We start from the raw sequence: 12,500 nt of genomic DNA, 5'->3' as shown, positions 1-12,500 counted from the left end.
TCAAAACCTGCTGGTATATAGGTTGCTAATACCGTGGTACATATCTTAGAATGGTGAGATCGTGTGACTCTCAACCAGACAGTAGGCAAGAACATCTTGGTTGAGGCTCTCTATCGTGATGAATTGGTGTTTATCAACCTGAGCTCCATAGGGAATTTTATCTTCTCTAATGATGGATACTTGCGCACCAGTGTCGTCGAAAGCTCGGACCTGGTAGGCAGGATAGTGACCTCTGGGAGGTGCGACAAATATGGGGTCCTGAGCAGGAGGGCCTAGAGCTGACAGATTCGTCACGGCCATAGCAATGGCAGAAACAGGAGCTTTCTTGGGGCATCCCGCCCTGGCAGCAGTGTGCCCATGCGCTTTACATAAGTCACAGAAACTTGCTAAAATCAGGCCTGGGCCTGTTGTTTCTGTTCCAATGGCCGGCCATTGTTCTTGTTATTAGAATGATTGGGTAGTCCATTCGGAAGAGTGGCGGCAGCTTGCTGAGGAGGATCCACCTTTGAGAGGCACTGCTCCGTGGTGTGACCTGGTTTATTGCAACACTGTGGAGGAACATTGGTAGGCTGAGAGGTGACAGCAGGAGTAAGAGGGAGAGCAGGGCGTATTTTCTTCTTTAAAGAACTCTGCAATGGATGGTAGGTGTCATAGGCATGTGCCCATTTACAGTACTCCAAAATAGTCTTAGGGGCCTTGTCCACCAAGTGGGTGGCAAGATCAGGAGGAGCGTAGAACAGGAAGTCCTCTAACTGAAAGAGTTCTAAGACCTCCTCAACAGATGTTGTGTTGGAGGCCTTTGTCCACCTATGGAGTACCGGTGTCTTCTTGGCTGCCCATTCTGTCCAGGTTTGATTAGCCTCCTTGGGCATAGTCCTCCATTTCTGCCTCCACCGGTCTGGGGTTAACTCGTAAGCCCCAAGGATTGCCTCTTGGACAAGGGCGAGGTTTTGTCGCTCATTCAGGGGAAGGACCTCGAGTGCATTCCGCCCTTTGCCAAAGAGGAGGGCCACTTCTCAAATATGTGTGTGTGTATAGATATATATATATATATATATATATATATTGTCTGAACTGCTCGTTCACTCCTGAAAAAATGTAGTTTAACACTAGAAGAAAGTGGCCTTGAATGGAGGAACGAGAGATCACAACAAAGAAAAGAGAAGAAAAGCTATGGCAGAGGGCTGATATTACTGAGGAAGGAGGAATTTATATAAAAGCTGGACTTTAGTTTTAAATGCACTATATTTACATTAATTTACATAGGTCCAGGAACTAATAAGGTGGTTGATTGTTGATCCACCGGAAACACGTGGCTGGGGCAACCAGACACAACGTTCAGAATTTTGCGCAAACGGGTTATTGAAAATGCAAGCCTTACTCCGAAGGGTTCCCAATTTCTCGCACAATCAGGCATGGTGTTTGTCTGCAAAGAGATTGTATCCGAGGATAAGTACTGAGGCGAGGGAACATGTGGGCGAGCAGGACAGTACTTTCTTTCAATCAACAAATTTACAAACCACTCAGAGGGTATGGAAATGACGGAGTTCACAGAAGGAACTATTACGTTGCTTGAATTAACTAGGGGATGTTTACTAGGTTTATTAAGGGCAAGGGAGTAATCACAGCACTGAAACCTGAGGTTGGGGGTAGGGGGCTGAGAAGCTAAACAAAGGAGGGCAGAAGTCGCCTTGGAAGAATGGAAATGAAATACAGACAAAAGACAAAACAATTCCCTGGCTGAACTGGAATTTACCCTCACAGTACCTGGAAATCCTGGGCTTGGTAGTCTTCTTCTCTGCTAATATTTCTGTACACTATGGAAGTATAAAAATACTTGGGACTTCCCCAGAGGAGGCAGGGGGAGCAGAAAGCGATGAAGTGGTGTCTGCAGGGCGAGGTAACAGGATCTTCTGAGCTCTCCTAGCTCTGTGAAGGTTCTGAGGACGAACTGCTGGGTACCTTCCCTTTTAAGACTTCTTCCGGTAAGCACCGCTCAATCCATGACAGCCAATGGGAGCAGAGATAGCTTTCTAGAGAATGGAGGCTTTCAATTCAAAAGGGCAACTTGCATATAGTCAAGGATGAATAAATCTTGTTATAAGAAATCATAACTTTCCTTGGTTGTGGCTTAAAATCTTGAACTATATATATATATATATAAATATATATATATATATATATATATATATATATATATATATATATATATATATATATATATATGTGTGTGTGTGTGTGTGTGTGTGTGTGTGTGTGTGTGTGTTTGCGTGTGTGTGTGTGTTTATATAAGCTGTTTCTCCTAACACGGGTGCGCTATGAACAAATCCAGCAGTGTCATTATACTTTTAAATGCTGATTCACACATGAACCTTCTGAACAGTAAATCTACATAGTGAACATACACAGAAGGCATGGTGGACCCCATGAACACAGTGCACCTTAGAACTCTAATTCACATACACTCTTGCACTTCCTTATTATTAAGACTGATGTTCTTCCGCCTTATCTGTCCGACAGTTTCTAATTCTTTCCTTCCTCCTCCCTCACAACACCCCTGAATTATACACACATATCGCCAACTTATTGTTCTTCATTCTGTCCCCATCACTAAACTTTCCCAAATTACAAAGATCTACCCACTCACATGGGCTACCAGTGTCCAATTTTTCTTCCCGCTGCGTTTCACATCCATTCTTCACTTCAGTAAAGAAGAATTAGCTCAACGATTCCTTCATAATTCCATTTTTGGTTTCCAAACACATTCTTGAGTTCTCCTACTCCTATGTATACACTCCCTGTAACATTTCCGAACACTTAGATGATCAGTGTGTTCCATTCTGCCTCCATTCGTATTAACATCAAACTCTTCCACCGTTTTTTACAGTTTCGCTTCATTATCCATGATTAGTACTAAATCATCCGTAAACATCAATTATTCAATACAAAATTCACAACCAATTGCTTTAGCTCACAACTTTTTACCTAATCATAATGTCCTATCTATTGAATTTGTGCACCACTCCCTACATAAAGATATTAAATAGCCGTGGGGACAATATAGTATACACACACACAGATATATATATATATATATATATATATATATATATATTATATATATATATATATATATACACACACACATATATATTTTATATATATATATATATATATATATATATATATATATATATATATATATATAAATAATATATATCGTGTGTGTGTGTGTGTGTGTGTGTGTGTGTGTGTAGTGACAAGCGTCCTTCTGACATTTGTTTTAACTTTCTTCTCTTTTAAAACATGACAAAAAGTGAAGGAAAACGTGGAAGAAATAGAGTAATTGATTTTGGAAAATTGCCTGAGCTAGAGCAAAACATAAGTGTTGTTTTGACTTCTGAGATGAGTGCGAAAACATGACCAGGCCATCAGCCACCTGCAAAAATATCATTTTAATGTCATTTCATTTTTTTTTATTTATTGGCTGTCAAATACCCATTATGGCCATTGCCGCTCCCGAATCCAATTAAGACACCGTCCTTAAGCCAATAATGGTTTGCCTCTTTGAGAAAGATGGGAGAGTCTGTGACAGCGCCCCCTTGAAACCATTGTCCAAATTCCTGTCACATCTTACTAAGTCATTTGGAGGGATCAGGCCCCTAAAAATCGTTAAGTTTCACGCCCTCACATGAGTGGTCTCCATGGCCTAGCCTTGCACCCATATCCTTGTTTTCGCAGTGCTCCGCACCTGCATGTCGGCCACAATCCCAAGTCGTCTCGACCATAATCAGCACCTCTTTGTACTCTCTCCTCCATACCCTCCTCTGCCAGCTTTCAATGACCTTTTCAGGTACCTACCGGGATTAGCAAAGCATATTTTAAAATACATAGAAGTTGGAGCAAGTGGTATCGAGTAAAGTGGATCTAGAACTAAGATATATATATAGATATATATATATATATATCTATATATATATATCTATATATATATATATATATATATATATATATATATAATATATATATATATATAATATACTATATATATATTATAATATATATATATCATATATATATATATATATAATATATATCTATATATATATATTATATATAATATATATATATATATATATATATATTATATATATATATATATATATATATATATATATATATAAATATATATATATATATATATATATATATATATATATATACTATGTATACATATATATTATATATATTATATATAATATATATATATATATATATATATATATATATATATATATATATATATCTTAGTTCTAGATCCACTTTACTCGATACCACTTACTCCAACTTCTATGTATTTTAAAACATGCTTTGCTTCCATCAACAACCCTATGAAGCACTCTGGACAACTTATCTTTATTGTCATATATATCTTCTCTATTGAGAGCATCATGAACTTTTTTCTATGTCTTAGGTATGCCGCATACAACTTTATCTATCTACTTAAATAAGCATGTGATTAAAATACCTCTTCTTGGCGAAAACCACACTGTTTTTCCACATCAGTCATTCCGTCGTCTTTTGTACTTTCTAAATAAGAATTTTATTATACAGATCCCTTGTGTAACATTATTTCCGTGGGCTAGTGGCGCTAACCTTTGGCACTAGAGACACCAAGGGTAATTGTATTGGCCTGTTGCTCTTTGCTCACTTATCTAGCAAGTAGGAAGTCACATGAACACACGTGAGAAGAGGGTGGATGCTGAAAATGAGAAGATAGAAAGAGGTCCTGAAGCATGGATTTGGAATTCACATTCAATTGATTAGCAACAAACTATCGAAACAAAATTCAACACAACTTGCTTAAAAAAAGATAAGGGATATTTTTGTCAGCATTTCAACTCTGACGGTGAAGTTCCTCGGTAAAGCAAATATTAAAATATTTTGCTAAGGTACAGTAAACGTAGTAATAATATAAACTTGTTATTTCTGAAATTGAAATTAGTTTTTCATTGTTTATCATCAACATAGCACAAAAATCCTTTTGATACATTTGTTGTATTTGCACGTTTTCATCGCATCATAAGCAGTATAGTTATAATTACTATATAATCATGATGAATAAATCCTGTAAGTACTCACCGAAATTTATGTATCTGTGAAGTCAGAATCCTTATTATCACCTGCTGTATAAGTAGTATACTCTGCTGGAGTTTCCTGGTCTCGTAGAAATAACATTTCCTGAAAGTTACGTAATGTCCATTCATAGACTGGATCAGAGCCTACGTCACGACTTCTTCGAAGCGCTTATCTTCTTCAGTTCTTTCCTAAAGTTTGTCCTCCGCGAATTAAACTCTGTTTCGTAGGGTAGGGTTTGGGTATTTCTCTCTCTATATTTCCTCATAAATATCGCACAGTCCTTCCTTTTGTTAATTCTGTTGCTATGCTCCTCTGCTTTCACCTTGCATAAAAGGATGGCATCCCCTTTAATAAGTGATTCAATTTTCTTATAAAATTCTGATCTGATTCCTTGAAATTTTGGCCAGGTCAGGATAAGTTTTCGTTGCATTATTAAGCTGGAAAGTGAGGTATATTTTCAATAACTTCCTCAAACGAGGGATTTGTTATTGTAAACTTGGATTTTTTTTTCAGTTGTGTTAGACAACCCTTGAGCCTTCTTCCTAGACATTCTGTGGTTTTGACAATACCGGAATATTGGTCAATAATACCTATCGTGTAGGGGCGACCTAAGTTTCAGTTCAGCCAGGTGATGAAGAATGTTATAATGCTCTTGAATACAAAACCCTATGGTGATGAAAATCTGTATAGCGTGTTTGTTTTGTAGTCATTTACGTGTTTGTTCTGTAGTGATTTAGTTTAAGATTTCTGTTTGATCGTGATTTTGCATTAGCTACTATTAAGTCGTAGCGCCTCAGTGGCGTGATCGGTATGGTCTTGGCCTGCCACCTCGGTGGCCGCGAGTTCGATTCTCGGGCATTCCACTGAGGAGTTAGAGATGTGTTTTTCAGGTGATAGAAGTTCACTCTCGACGTTGTTCGGAATTCACGTTGGTCCCGTTGCTGAATAACCACTGGTTCCGTGTAACGTTAAAACACCATACAAACAAACAAACTATTAATTCGTAAGTAATGAACAGCCATGCGTGTTTGTTTCACCTTTGGGGTGTTGTGGGGGAAAGGCAGCGGTTGTTTCTAGACGGTTATATTGGCGTAGTTTTTGTGATTTCGTGCTTTAGACCTCTAGTTCCACAACTTGTGAATGTTCGATTTCCTTACAGAAATTGTCTAAAGTTTCCAAAGTCAGATTCGGAAGAATGAAAAACAAGTAGCCGAAGTTTCTTCGGCTCAATTGGGTTTTCTGTACAGCGTATAATGCTGTCTGGAACTCACCCACAGCTCATAAAACTCAGACGCGACCTGTGAAACTTTCAGCCACGGCCCGGTGTATAGCAGTACCAGAGGGCTGCAATTTCGTATGTTTGATGATTGGACGGTGGATGATCACCATACCAATTGGCATCCCTCTAGGTTCAGAAGTTTTCAAGATCAGAGGGCGGGCAGAAAAAGTGCTGACGGACAGACAAATGGCATCTCAGTAGTTTTCTTTGCAAAAAACTAAAAAAGTAGGAACATGAACCAAAGCGATGTAACTTCCCACCGAGTGAAGGCTGAACAGAAAACGCAGAGACATTGATGGAAAATCAAGACGGTTGTGATGTTCTTTATGCAAGGCGGAGCGGCCTTCAATTCGCTAATGAGCCAATTACACGTTGAAGAAGTTAAAGAAATGGACACGACCACCAGACTCCCGATGACATTTAGCACCCGCAGTCTACATAAAGAGCTCTCTTCAGTCTTAAGAGGAACTACTTGTCTTCAGGTCGGTGATGTTACCTCGGCGTCATTTGCATTATCTGTTCGGTATTAACTTATTCCCTCTTGGGTTTGGCTGGTAAAGGCTTTCAACCTTTTTCTGTTAATGTTGGCTGTAGGCGTTCGTCAGCTGTTACGGTATCAAGACCGTCAAGCGCCGATTGTTCTTGTATTCACTAGGTATTGAACATGGATTATGAATTATATTGTCGAAATAAATTCCTTCTAAGCGGAAGAAAATAGGATTCATCGCAACAATTCATTCAGTCAGAGATCGCCAACTTACCTGTGTATTAGAAAGGCTTTCATCATACTCTGATCAAGAGGAGATAAAGTCATATGAATCCAGACTTTCTGTCGTATTAAATATGAGTTTTTTCTACTTGATAGTTTTTAGTGGAAAAGGGATAGTCAGTTGAGATTCACTTGTCATTATCTTCCTAATTTTAACCATAACCCCTATGCTTATTCAGAAGGGTGTTTTCTATGTAGACTTACCCCTTTCTAATCTTCTGGCAGGTCTTTGATGAAATTTCTTCATAGCACTTATAAAAAAAATACTGATTGTTGCCTAGAGGGCATGGGAGCATTTTGTGACAGAAGTTTTCAGAGATTTTCAGATTTGGAACTGTTATGTTATGAAAATGAATGGACAAATAAAAAGCAAATAAGCTTATTCTTGAGGCGATTTACATACTTGTAGCTTAGTAATAAAAAACTGGATATAAACCCATGCCTTATTCCGTTATTCATTCAACTCATTTTCTTAACAGTTTGGAGATTTTCGATTTTGTCAGTTTTTAGTTTTATGTAAAAGAAAACTGGCTATTTGTCTGTCAATCCACACTTTTTTTTTTTTTTGCCGGCTCTCAGATCTTAAAAACTACTGAGGCTAAAGGGCTGCAAATTGGTATTTGATCATCCACCCTCCAATCATCCAACGTAACAAATTGCAGCCCTCTAGCCACAGTAGGTTTTATTTTATTTAAGGTTAATCGTGATCGTGCGTCTGGCTCCGGAACAAAACAAAGAGTCGTCGGCGAAATTTTTACTTGTTTTAATGTGGGGCTGATTACTCTGGTGTTTATCTAGGGAACCATCTTTACTGTTTAGCAAAGATCAACATAAGGAATCCTCCTACACAGGAAGGATGTATAATCTTTATCAAAGTCACTGATTTGCGAACCTCAGACTATGATGTTTTTTATGATGTTCGAGTTTATAGCATTTCATCGTTTAATTACCCTAAGTATATCCGTCCTTTAAACCGCCCCTCCCCCCCCCCCCCCCCCCGGCCCGTAGGTGTTAGTTGCCGTCAGTGCACCTCATTGGGCGCACTGCAGGCATTACTAAAGGTTCTTTGCAGCGTCTCTTCGACCCTAGCTGCAACCCCTTTCATTGCTTTTATACTGCCTCCGTTCGTATTAGCTTTCTTCTTTCTTGCTATCCACCCTCTCCTTACAATTATTTCATAGTGCAACTGCTTTGAGGTTTTCCTCCTGTTACACCTTCAGACCTACCTACTCTCATTTTCCTTTGCCGCGCTGAATGCCCTTATAGATGCCAGTGTTTGGCCGTTAGCCTAAACTGAATATTCCATTCCTTAAAACCACCGTAAATAATTCAGTCTGCTTAGCACACACTTTGCTTTTTTTTTTTTTAAGTAGTCAGATACCTTGACTTCTTGAATATCGTACATTCTTCGTCATATGACTTGTTCAAATGATCATAGATTAGGTAACCTGTTGAAGTTGTTATTATGATGAAAATTATTATTATTATTGTATTTTCCTCGTCATTGTTTTTATTTGTTGCATTTTCAGTAAATAACTTACATTTTCTTCAGTGCTCTCCAGTTTATACACTCCAATTATCCAAGTGCATTTGCAGTCCTTTTTACTGTCAAGTTAAGTACTTCATATCTCCTCTGGCCTTTTGCCAGTAGGATATTCATGACTGTTCGGGGGCTATCTTTTTCAACTGAAAGAACCTGATAATGAGCAAGGTCGTCAAATTCTGATACAGTTTTATAATATAATCTTTTCCGTAAACAGTGTGTTTCAGCTACGTTACTTTTTTTCTGAATTTTCCAAATAATTTTTGAGATTAACTAACAATTTGTAAAGTAGCCCACTTTAAGAAAGTTTTAGAAAGTAATATTATTAATTAATTTATTTATTTATTTGTTACCAGTATTATCATTTATTTTTTTGGGTGGGGCGGCCGTCTATCACAGTCCTCCAATTCGATTAGGTGGTATTTGTAGTGTAGGGTTCCGGGTTGCATCCTGCCTCCTTAGGAGTCCATGACTTTTCTTACTATGTGCGCCGTTTCTAGGATCACACACTTCCGAATAAGTCGTGGAGCTACTTCAGCCTCTAGTTTTTCCAGATTCCTTTTCAGGGATCTTGGGATCGTGCCTAGTCTTCCTTTGATTATGGGTACAATTTCCACTGGCATATCCCATATCCTTCTCATTTCTATTTTCAGGTCTTGATACTTATCCATTATTATTATTATTATTATTATTATTATTATTATTATTATTATTATTATTATTATTATTATTATTATTATTATATTATTTTTATTTTTATTATTATTATTATTATTATTTTATTATTATTATTATTATTATTATTGGAAAATTAAATCTCCACAGTAATATGTCTGATCTGTTATTTAAAATACAAAGCAGTCTGCTTTGTATTTTAAATAACAGATCAGACATATTACTGTGGATTTAATTTTCCATTTTATTTTATTAACTCATGTGATTATGAGGTTTCTTTTGGATTATTATTATTATTATTCAGAAGATGAACCCTATTCATATGGAACAAGCCCACCACTAGGATCATTGACTTGAAATTCAGGCTTCCAAAGAATATGGTGTTCATTCGAAGGAGGTAACTGAACGTATTGGGAAATACAGAAAGTGCTGATCAGCTACTAGAAAAACAGATAAACTGACAAATTAATAAATAATTTGCTCTCGGCAGGAAAAGGGGATCGGGGATCAGTTGTTGAATGTGAAAGATCCCTGGTACAATACAACTATTGTTCTATGCGGTTTTAAAGGTAAAAGTTAATCCTTCAATATATTTATTATATGATATTTCAAATCTACTGAGAGTTGAGTTTTGAGAAACAAAGTAGTTCCGGTTCAAAATGAAGTTCCTTTGGTAAAGTAATTTAATTTATTGTTTTTCTTTTCTTTTTTTGTGGTATTTGAAAGGAAAAGTTAGTTCCGTAGTATATTTATTATGATATTTCACATGCGCCGAGAAGCAGATTTTTAAGCAACGAAGTAGTTGCTATCCAAGATTAAGTCTCATATCAAATCTAGGACTTGTCGCCTTCGAATAGAAAATCTGGTTCACATTTCCTGCTGTTCAAACTGCAATTGCTTGTCCTAATTTAGTACCTCTTCGATCCAAATCTAGAATTCCTTAGACATTAATTGAGGGTCTTTTCAGCGTCTATTCGGCCCCTAGCTGCAGCCTCTTTCATTCTTTTTACTGTACCTCCGTTCATAATCTCTTTCTTCCATCTGACTTATTTGATAATGCAACTCCGAGGTTTTCCTTATTTTACTAAACCTCCTTACTGGCAGTTTCCCTTCATAGGTCACAGCGGATGGCCTTTGGCCTCAGTTCTATATTCTATTCTATTCTATTATTGAAGCGAGAGTTTCTTGCTAGGTCGACTCTTTGCAACAATATTCCGATACAAGTCTAGTCAGGCCGTCTGTTAATTTATTAACTATCTAATTAACATTGTATATTGTTGTTTTCCTGTCTTGGAAACTAGCAGGCATTCTTTTCTTAGGTATGATGTCTCTGTGACCAGGGTGGATATAAAACGTGGTATTTAGCCCCTCGTGTTGTCATTATCAAGTACGGTAAACGCTTGGTCATTGCTTTTTATGCAAATGCTTTGTCAGTTTGCTAGTATGACAACAGTTTGCAATATTCTTTTCTGCATAATCGATAGAATTTCTCTCTCTCTCTCTCTCTCTCTCTCTCTCTCTCTCTCTCTCTCTCTCTCTCTCACTGAGCAACATAGTTTATTTGTGTGTTTAAATTCCATTCCTTGATGATTATAATGCGAAGAAATAAAATGCAGAAACACCGATTAGAGACTAGAACTGCTTCATAAATAAACAACAACATAAGTGAAGACTAGGTTGAGTCAGCATCGTTAGGAAATGCAAAAGACTTCGGATGGTTATGAAAAGGAGGAAACTATGCCTAGACATCTCAATTAAATGAAAATGACGGTTCAAAATCTTGTTTTGTGCCAAAGAGTCTAGAATCAACAATAACCCTCGGTATGTTTTTTGGGATTTTTTTTTTTTTTTTTTTTACATTTGTGCTTAATCGAAGTTGCAGATGAACGTTAAAACGAGGATACGTGAGCAAGCACTTATGTCACTTAAGATTTGTCATGAATTATTGCTAATTTGTGGCGCTAGGTCCTGGGAATAAATATCAGTTGCTGGCGATATAAGCTCAGTGTGCACACATACTCTCTCTCGTGTACATACATACATATATATATATAAAACTCAAGAAAGCACAAATTCAGTTGTATGAATTTGTTTAAATATACTTTTATTTAAAAAGAATTTTATTGTGTCAAGATCGATAACATGAGATCAAACGCCTTTCAGATAAGTGCCAATTTCATTATTTTTTATTCAGCTGCCATCATCTTTTCCCCTGTGGCAAATGCACAGTGTAAGAATAATAACCACAGCATCTCAGACCAAAATGTGTACCATTTATTATTCTCTCTCTCTCTCTCTCTCTCTCTCTCCCTCTCTCTCTCTCTCTCTCTCTCTCTCTCTCTCTCTCTCTCTCTCTGCCTGCCAGCCAGCCAGCCATTTCGACCTATCGAGTCGTAAAGGCAAAATAGATCCCCATTCGAATTCCCCCTGGGGGCTTAGCCTTCTTTCCACTACATTAATGGATAAGATCAATACACTACCGAGTCTATTATAAACTATATTCAATATTCATAGTTTGAGGTATCAAGCTGAGCTCCGGTCCGCGTCTTGGTGGGGATAACGCCGGCCATTCCTGTTGGCCCAGCATAAACATCCTCTATCGCCTAAATTACGGTTTATAATGCGCTGTTTATGCTCCTGTAAATATCTCTTAATCAACCTTGACGCTTTCGAACCACACTAGTTTAAAGAAGGGCAGTGTAGTTATTTTTGTTTTTTTCACCTCGTCTAATACACCCGTATGTGAGAGACGAAATGGGAAAACATACCTTCTCTCATCTATTTTTTTTTCTTTCTCTCTCTCTCTCTCTCTCTTCCCTCATTCGCCAGAGGATCCTTTTGGTCATGCTCTGGATCCTGGTTGGGGGTCCAGATCCTGATTTGGAGATGCTTTGGGCAGTCTAATCGCACAAAATGAGGGTGCAGGTCATCTTCTTCTTTTTCTCTCGCCTTTTTTTTTTCTTTCTTTTCTTCTTCTCTCTCTCTCTCTCGTCTCTCTCTCTCTCTCTCTCTCTCTCTCTCTCTCTCTCTCTCTCTCTCTCTAACCATCCTTTTAACGCAAGCCACGGGAGGCGTCTTTTTTCGCCCTCTTTCTC

General features: G+C 37.7%; 1 long non-coding RNA gene across 2 annotated transcripts in view; it reads left to right on the top strand.

The window, feature by feature from the left end:
* LOC135212162 (uncharacterized) overlaps window positions 1–12,500 on the top strand; it is a 555,536-nt gene that overhangs the window by 57,977 nt on the left and 485,059 nt on the right. The gene's annotated exons all lie outside the window — the stretch shown is intronic.

Source organism: Macrobrachium nipponense, chromosome 40, assembly GCF_015104395.2.
Source record: "Macrobrachium nipponense isolate FS-2020 chromosome 40, ASM1510439v2, whole genome shotgun sequence".
Taxonomy (NCBI): domain Eukaryota; kingdom Metazoa; phylum Arthropoda; class Malacostraca; order Decapoda; family Palaemonidae; genus Macrobrachium; species Macrobrachium nipponense.
The sequence above is the reverse complement of the archived record's forward strand: the minus strand, read 5'-3'. Positions and strand labels throughout refer to the sequence as shown.